Genomic DNA, 9,303 nt, shown 5'->3' with positions numbered 1-9,303 from the left:
TATGTCTATATATATAATATGAAATGTGACATTATAATTAAGATATTAACAGTCGATAAAGAATAAAGTCACAGAAAGAAACAACTCAGAATATAAAGATAGCAACAAGGATCTCCTAGGATATCGTCCCGTAGTCCCAAACATAAATGTGCAAAGGATCTCCCGGGATATCATCCCGAAGTCCAAATCATAAATATGTAGGGGAATCTCCTGGAATACCGATCCGTATTCCCAAAGTAATTATCTAGTACAGGGGAAATCTCCCGGGATGTCGTCTCGTAGTCCCAAATATAAATGTGCATGGGGTTCTCCCGGAATACCAAGGCTTTCGCCCAGTGCGGAAAATTCCCCACTGCTGCCTCCCGTAGGAGTCTGGGCCGTGTCTCAGTCCCAGTGTGGCTGATCATCCTCTCGGACCAGCTACTGATCATCGCCTTGGTAAGCTATTGCCTCACCAACTAGCTAATCAGACGCGAGCCCCTCCTCGGGCGGATTCCTCCTTTTGCTCCTCAGCCTACGGGGTATTAGCAGCCGTTTCCAGCTGTTGTTCCCCTCCCAAGGGCAGGTGGGATCTCCCGGGATATCATCCCATAGTCCCAAAGTAAGCACACAACAATCTCAAGAAAGAATCTACAGTTCTATCCAATTTCATACCAAGAAAGCAGATATTTCTATCCTAAACATGCTGCACGGAATTCAAGTAAACAGTTTAAGCAGATAGAACAGTTAAGTCACTTAAGCATGCTTTCTTAAGCTAAACAGTAGGCTTTAAAATACAATTAGTGTTCAACAAAAAGGAAACACAGATAATTACTTAATGAAAACGAGATTTTCTAACAATTAGCACGTGTACGCACTCATCACCTCACGTACACGACATTCATATAACAACAATACCAAATCCTAAGGGAAGTTCCCCCACACAAGGTTAGGCAAATCACTTACCTCGAACCAGCTCAAATCAATCCGATCTCACGCTCTTACCACGAGTATCCAACTCCGAGTGGCCCAAATCTAATCAAATCAATTACATAACGTAAATAAAACTACAAACAACTAATTTAACTAATGAATTTAAAGCTACGGCGAGAAATTAGAAAAATGCCCAAAAATCCTCCCCCGGCCCATGTCTCGGAACCGGGTAAAAATTACGGATTATGAATACCCATTCACTCACGAGTCTAACCATACCAAAATCACCCAAATCTGATACCAAAATCTCGATCAAAATCCCAAATTTTGACCTATGAACTTTTCTCTATTTTTCCCAATTTTTCACCCCAATTCTGAAATTTAATGATGAATTTAAGCTTAATTAATGGGTTACAATCAAAAATAATGTTATTAAGCTAATTATGGCTAGATACGAGTGGATTAGTGGTGGAATCGAGAAGTAAAGCGATATTTGAGCTGTGAATTACCCGTTGGCTTAAGGTAAGTGTTTGGTCTAACCTTGACTTGAGGGATAGGATCCCCAACTTTCTTGCTAGGTGAAAGACCACGTGTGTGGCATATAGGTGTGGTGACGAGCACCTATGCATAGCCAAATTACCTGTTTAGCCTATTCCCTTTCCTTGTTTCCCTATATATTGCTTTCTTGCCTTAGTTGCTACTTGCTTATTGATGCTTCCGTGTCTAATTTCTTCTTGTTAAATGTTGTTTCTCTATTTACGGTATTAATTGTTCCGTAGTATCATTATATCTCATTGTTGGTTTATGTCGGTTTATTGGTGATTCGTGGTACCCTTTGGTTGGTCTCGTTGTGTAGTAATGACTGAAGAAGTTTCATAATTATAGTGATCTTCCGTTGTGTTGGTTTGAGGTATAAGTGTTTTGGAGGATTTGAATTAATTTGTGAAATGCTTGTTCTTATTTTATGATTGGTATTGATATAGTGGGATCGGGTTGCACGCCGTAACAGGAGGAATAAGGGTGAAATGTGATTGTCTGGTGGGATCGGGTTGCGCACCGCAACAAGGAGTAATAAGGGTGAATGTTCATTCTGTTATTGATTATATGGCGGGATCGAGATGCACGCTACATCAATTGTTATTTATGTATTCTATTCTACTGAGATTCATTATTGTGGTGTTGAAACTCTCTTAAGGATTGGTTATAGCTGAGTAATGGTAGAAAGACTAGGTTCCTTATTTATTTAATTCAAGTTAATGTTATATTTCATTCTGTATTTCCTTTCTGTCTTAGTATAAACTGTTGCAGTATATATATTGTTATGCCTCGCCGTAGCCTAGTCACTACTTCGTCGAGGTTAGGCTTGACATTTACCAGTACATGGGGTCGGTTGTATTGATACTGCACTCTACAATTTCTATGCAGATTTTGGAGCTAGTATTGGCTGATCGAGAGGTCGGTTGCTGATATTGCACTCAGGAGACCCAAGGTAGTCCTGCAGGCGTCCGCAGGCCCTAGTGTCCCCTCCTATCTTTACAGCATTTTTGTTTTACTTTCTTTGAGACAGATGTATATTATTTCAAACCATTACTTGTAGTATTTGTAGAATGTTCGTAAGTTGTGACACCAATTTCTGGTTGGTATCTATTTCGGCTCTTGGTTAATAGTATAATGGTAATCAGTTAAATTATGTACTTCCTCTTTTATTTTCGCTAACTTAGTTTGTTAAATTTTAATTTTAAAAGGAAAAAGGTTAAATATTCTATAACGTTGGCTTGCCTTGTGAGTGCAATGTTAGGCGCCATCACGGTCTTGAAAGTAGAAAATTTGGGTCATGACAAGTTGGTATCAAAGCACTATGTTTCCTAAGTCTCATAATTTACGGACTATCTTGGTAGAGTCTGAGGGATCGGTACGGAGACATCTGTACTTATCCCCTAGAGGCTACATAGTTAGGAACAATTTCACTTCTATTCATCTATGTCGTGCGGTTTGATCTCTCCATGATAATTGAAATCTCTACTATGCTCTTTCGTAGATGGCAAGAACATGTACTGCTTCATCAGCCGATCAGCAGTCCGAGCCCCTAGTGGCAGCTCCTACGAGGGGCAGAGGACGAGGCCGAGGTTGTGCTAGAGGCCGAGGAAGGGGCAAGGCACAACCTAGAGCTCGAGCAGCAGCACCAGCGGCGGAGCCTCAGGTAGAGTTCGATGAAGAGGCTCCGGCCCAGACCATTCCAGTAGGGCCAGCTCAAGTTCCAGAGGGGTTCATCGCTACTCCGGTACTTCAGGATGCTTTAGTCCGTCTAGTGGGCCTTATGGAGAGTGTTACTCAGGCCGGCATACTTCCTGTAGCACCAACCATCTCTCGGGCTGGGGGAGGAGCACAGACTCTTGCTACTCACACTCCGGAGCAGATGGCTCCCTAGTTTCAGACTCTAGTAGCTCAGCCAGTTGGGGTAGTTCCGCCAGGTGTTGTAGCACAGACCAGTGACGGATCAGCTATGTCTTCTAACATTTTGTAAAGGTTGGATAGGTTTACCAAGAATTTCACTACTACCTATAGCGGTACGTCTTCATAGGATCCCCAAGACTATTTGGATAGTTGTGATGAGGTTCTACGGAACATGGGGATAGTGGAGAACAATGGGGTCGACTTTACTGTTATCCGTCTGTCAGGTTTCGCCAAGAAATGGTGGAGGGATTATTGTTTGGCCAGGCAGTTGGATTACCATCTCTCACTTGGGACCAGTTTTCTCAGCTATTCTTGGAGAAGTATCTCCTATCACTTAGAGAGAGGACTATCTGAGGCAGTTTGAGTGCCTTCAGTGGGGTTCTATGACCGTCACTTAGTATGAGACCAGATTTGTGTATTTGTCCCATAATGCTCTTCTTATACTTTCCACGGAGAGAGAGAGGGTGAGAAGGTTTATTGAGGGACTTGCTCAGCCTATCAGATTGCAAATGGCTAAGGAGATAGGGAGTGAGATTTCTTTTCAGGATGCAGCCAATACAGCCAAACGAGTTGAGATGGTTTTAGCTCAGGGGAGTGGTCAGGGGTCTGACAAGAGGCCTCGTCACTCCGGTGGATTTAGTGGGACCTCATCTGGAGGTCGAGGTACTTTTGGTAGAGGCAATCACCCTAGGCCATTTCATTTAGCACTTCAGACACCCTATGGAGCTTCGGGGGTCGTGGTCCTTATATACCTCCTTTAGGGCAGCCAGCTTATAGTGCACCACCAGCTCCCATTAGAGCACATCCTCTTTAGAGTTATTATCGCGGTCAGCTGGCCCATCAGGGTCAGTCTAAGTTTTCTCAGCTGCAGTATTCAGATGGATGTTTTGAGTGTGGTGAGTATGGGCATGTCCGGAGGACCTGTCCGAGGTTAGTGGGAATTCAGTCACATTAGCAGAGTTCTCATTCCATGATTCCGGCACCGCCTGTCCAGCCAGTTAGGGGAAGAGGTCAAGGAGCTAGAGGTAGGGGTCAGCCCGCTAGAGGTGGAGGTTAGGCCGTTAAAGGTGAAGGCTAGGCTGCTAGAGGTGGAGGCCAGCCTGTAAGAGATCGTCCTAGGGATATGGTTCAAGGTAGTAGGGCCCAGCCCCGATCTTATACTATTCCAGTTAGGCCTAAGGTTCAGTTCTCCGATGCAGTTATCATAGGTACGGCTTCAGTTTGCAGTAGAGATGCTTCAGTTCTATTTGATCTAGGGTCTACATGCTCCTATGTGTCATCTTATATTGCTTCATATTTGGTTGTACCTCGTGATCCTTTGAGCTTTCCCGTGTATGTGTCCATGCCAGTAGGGGATTCTATTATTGTAGACCATGTCTATCTTTCATATGAGGTTGTTATTGGGGGTCTTGAGACTAGTGTAGGTCTCCTACTTCTTGATATGGTTGACTTCAATGTTATTTCGGGGATGAATTAGTTGTCGCCTTATCATGCTATATTCCCCAAGACTGTGACCTTAGCCTTGCTGGGGTTGCCTCGATTGGAGTGGAGAGGTACTCATGTTCATTGTATCAGCAGGGTTATTTCTTATATGAAGGCTCGGCGTATGGTCGAGAAGGGGTATTTGGCTTATTTGGATTATGCACGTGATTCTAGTGCTGAGGTTCCTTCTATGGATTCCGTGCCAGTTGTTCGAGAGTTTCCAAAGGTAATTCCTGTGGACCTGCAGGGGATGCCACCCAATAGGAATATTGACTTTTGCATTGATTTGGCTTCAGGCACTCAACCCATTTATATTCCGCTGTACTGCATGGCCCTGCCAGAGTTAAAGGAATTGAAGGAGCAGATGCAAGATTTGCTTGATAAGGGCTTAGGCCCAGCATCTCGCCTTGGGGTGCGCCAATGTTGTTTGTAAAGAAAAAGGATGGATCGATGAGGATGTGCATAGACTATCGGCAGTTGAACAAAGTCAACATCAAGAACAAGTATCCATTGCCGAGGATTGATGATTTATTTGATCAGCTTCAGGGTGCCAAAGTGTTTTCGAAGATTGATTTGAGATCTGGCTACCATCAGTTGAGGATTAGGGCATTCGATGTCCTTAAGACAATTTTTTAGACTCGGTACGGGCATTATGAGTTTCTAGTGATGTCATTTGGGTTGAAAAATGCCCCAGTAGCATTTATGGATTTGATGAATTGGGTGTTCAAGCTTTATCTAGATTCCTTTGTGATTGTTTTCATTGATGATATCTTGATCTATTCCTGCAGTCGAGAGGAGCATGAGCAGCATCTTCGAGTCGTTCTTCAGACTCTAAGAGACAGTCAGTTATATGCTAAGTTTTTGAAATGTGAGTTTTCGTTGAGTTCAGTTGCTTTCTTAGGTCACGTTGTATCAGCAGAGGGTATTCAAGTGGATTCTAAGAAGATTGAGGCAGTCAAGGACTGGCCTAGACCTACATCAGCTACAGAGATCTGGAGTTTCTTGGGTTTGGCGAGTTATTACTGTCGGTTTATGGAGGGGTTTTTGTCCATAGCATCCCCGATTACCAGGTTAACCCAGAAGGGTGCCCTGTTCAAGTGGTCAGATGAGTGTGAGGCGAGCTTTCAGAAGTTCAAGATAGTTTTGGCTACGTCGCCGGTGTTGGTGTTGCCTATAGGTTCAGGGCCATATATAGTGTATTGTGACGCATATCGTATTGGATTTGGTGCGGTGTTGATACAGAATGGCAAGGTTATTGAATATGCTTTACGGCAGTTGAAGATTAACGGGAAGAATTATCCAGTTCATAACTTGGAGTTAGCAGCCATTGTTCACGCGCTAAAGATTTGGAGGTATTATTTATATGGCGTGTCGTGTGAGGTGTTCACGGATCATAAGAGTTTGTAGTATTTGTTCAAGCAGAAGGAGCTCAATTTGAGGCAGAGAAGGTGGTTGGAGATATTAAAAGACTATGATATTTCCATCTTGTATTATCCCGGGAAGGCCAATGTGGTGGATGATACTTTGAGTCGGAAGTCGGCTAGTATGGGTAGCCTTGTGTATATTCCAGTCGGTGAGAGACCGCTTGCTTTGGATGTTTAGGCTTTGGCCAATCAGTTCGTGAGGTTGGATGTTTCTGAGCCCAGTTGTGTTCTAGCTTATACACTCGCTTGGTCTTCATTATTTGAGCGTATCAGAGATCGACAGTATAATGATCCTCATTTGTGTGTCCTTAGGGACATAGTACGGCACGGAGATGCCAAGCAGGTTATAGTTGGAGATGACGGAGTTTTGAAGATGCAGGGTCGATTTTGTGTGCCTAATATGGATGAACTTCGTGAGTTGATTCTAGAGGAGGCCCATATTTCTATGTATTTTATTGATCCGGGGCGCCGCCAAGATGTATGAGGACTTGCGACAGCATTATTGGTGGAGGAGGATAAAGAAGGATATTGTTGTATATGTAGCGCGGTGTTTGAATTATCAGCAGGTAAAGTACAAGCATCAGAGACCTGGTGGTTTGCTTCAGAAGATTTAGATTCCTGAGTGGAAGTGGGAGCATATCACTATGGATTTTGTTGTTGGACTCCCACGGACTCAGAGGAAGTTCGATGCAGTATGGGTTATTGTGGATAGGCTAACTAAGTCAGTGCATTTCATTCCTGTGGCGGTTTCCTATTCTTCGGAGCGGTTGGCAGAGATCTATATCTGTGAGATCATTCGTCTTTATGGTGTGCCTGTGTCTATCATTTTTGATCGAGGTATGCAGTTTACCTCATATTTCTGGAGGGTAGTACAACATGAGTTGGGTATGTGGGTCGAGTTGAGCACAGCATTCCATCCTCAGATGGACAGACAGTCCGAGCGTACTATTCAGATTTTGGAGGATATGCTCTGCGCTTGTGTTATAGATTTTTGAGGTTCTTGGGATCAGTTCTTGCCATTAGCGGAGTTTGCCTATAATAACAGCTATTAGTCGAGCATCCAGATGGCTCCCTATGAGGCATTATATGGTAGACGGTATCGATCGCCAGTTGGGTGGTTTGAGCTGGGAGAGGCTCGATTGTTGGGTAGAGATTTAGTACATGATACCTTGGATAAGGTTAAGATCATTCAGGAAAAACTTCGTACAGCTCAGTCCAGGCAAAAGAGTTACCCCGACCTTAAGGTTCATGATGTGGCATTCATGGTCGGAGAGAGAGTGTTACTTCGGGTATCGCCCATGAAGGGCGTGATGGGATTTGGGAAGAAGGCCAAGCTAAGCCCTAGATTCATCGGGCCTTTTGAGATCCTTGATCAAGTGGGAGAGGTGGATTGTGACTTGTGTTATCGCCAGGTTTATCAGCTGTGCATCCAGTGTTACATGTGTCCATGCTTCGGAAGTATCATGGCGATCCATCCCACGTGTTAGATTTCAGCATTGTCCAGTTGGACAAGGATTTGACCAACGAGGAGGAGCCGGCAGCTATTCTAGACCAGCAGGTTCGACAGTTGAGATCGAAGTGTTACTCTTCAGTTCGTGTGCAGTGGAGAGGTCGGCCTGTTGAGGCAGCTACCTGGGAGTTCGAGTCTGATATGCTGAGCAGATATCCCCATCTTTTCACCAACTTAGGTACTTTTTTGTCACGACCCAAACTGTTGGGCCGCGACGGGCACCCGATACCTTACTCAACCGAGTACCAACAAAACGTATCTTTTCATGTCATACTATCATAGATAACTGAGCCAGGAGGCTGTTGTGAGATAAGTAGAATACAATATGTGATACCAACTTATACATAAGACATACAGGTCTATAAGGCCAAAATAACCACTCGTATACTGAACATAGGCTGACAACGCCATACAATCTTTTACGTACATGACATCTATCTACAAGCCTCTAAGAATACATAATTTTCATAAAGGTCGGGACAGAGTCCTGCCATACCAAAGAATACATGTCTAAATCATACCAACCAAACAAGCAACTCCGAAGCAAATGGAGCGCACCAACATCTTCCACTGAGCTGATAGCCTACTTGGAGGGCTGTCGACCTGTTTACCAGGACCTGCGGGCATGAAACACAGCATCCCCAGGAAAAGGGACGTCAGTACGAATAATGTATCGAGTATGTAAGGCACATAAATAAGTGCATAGCAAACATGGAAAAAATATAGAGCAAATGACTCAACCTGTAAGTCTGGATAATTCTGTAAATCATGAAATACCTATAGTGTCATGCATATGCGTATGAATGTAATGTTGTGTATAGGCACATGTGTTCATAACATTATCAAGCTCCTGAGGGCATCCCATCATATCATCTCGGCCACTGTGGGCAAATCATCAACGTATACCAGCTGATCAGGTGGTGGTACATATATAACGCCATAACCTTTTTCATATCCCATACTCGTATATAATGCCATCCGGTCATGGGTCAATGTGCATGTATAAATGCATGAAATGCATGTGAAATACGTTAATAAAATCTCTCGGTCTGTCATAAGACCATTATGCCTCTGATTCATATCGTGAAACAAACTTTACCAACTTACGTATTTTTTTAGACCCATGAATAGATGATAGAATAATAGGACACATGGGAGAATAAGAATATACACATCTCTAGCATTTCTACAAATAGAGTAATTTATGGAAGTTGTGCATTTGCTCTTTTCGTTCGTGTCGTATAGAGCATGCCAAAAAGAAAGAAGGGATAGCTTTAACATACCTAAACTGATACTCTTGACAATGCCTTTAATACTCGTTGATTGCGATAACACATAATGGCGGATCGAAGTAGGAGAAAATCTGTATGTTGTTCTTGGGAAAGATTGTACTGTGCTTTCTTAAAATTGCAAATCCCGTTTTTGTTACGCAGTATAACTTTGTATAAAAATTTTGCCCTAAATCTATCACCTTAGCTTTAATTCACGTTTCTTGTGAATTAGATTTGAAGATTGTGACTT

At 43.2% G+C, this 9,303-nt stretch overlaps 1 pseudogene; it reads right to left on the bottom strand.

Annotated features, from left to right (window-relative positions):
• Window positions 1-353: 353 nt before the first annotated feature.
• Window positions 354-608, bottom strand: LOC142181391 (18S ribosomal RNA; annotated as a pseudogene).
• Window positions 609-9,303: the final 8,695 nt, after the last annotated feature.

The sequence above is a fragment of the Nicotiana tabacum genome, chromosome 5 (assembly GCF_000715075.1).
Source record: "Nicotiana tabacum cultivar K326 chromosome 5, ASM71507v2, whole genome shotgun sequence".
In the NCBI taxonomy this organism is placed as follows: domain Eukaryota; kingdom Viridiplantae; phylum Streptophyta; class Magnoliopsida; order Solanales; family Solanaceae; genus Nicotiana; species Nicotiana tabacum.
This window is presented reverse-complemented; position numbering and strand designations above follow the sequence as displayed.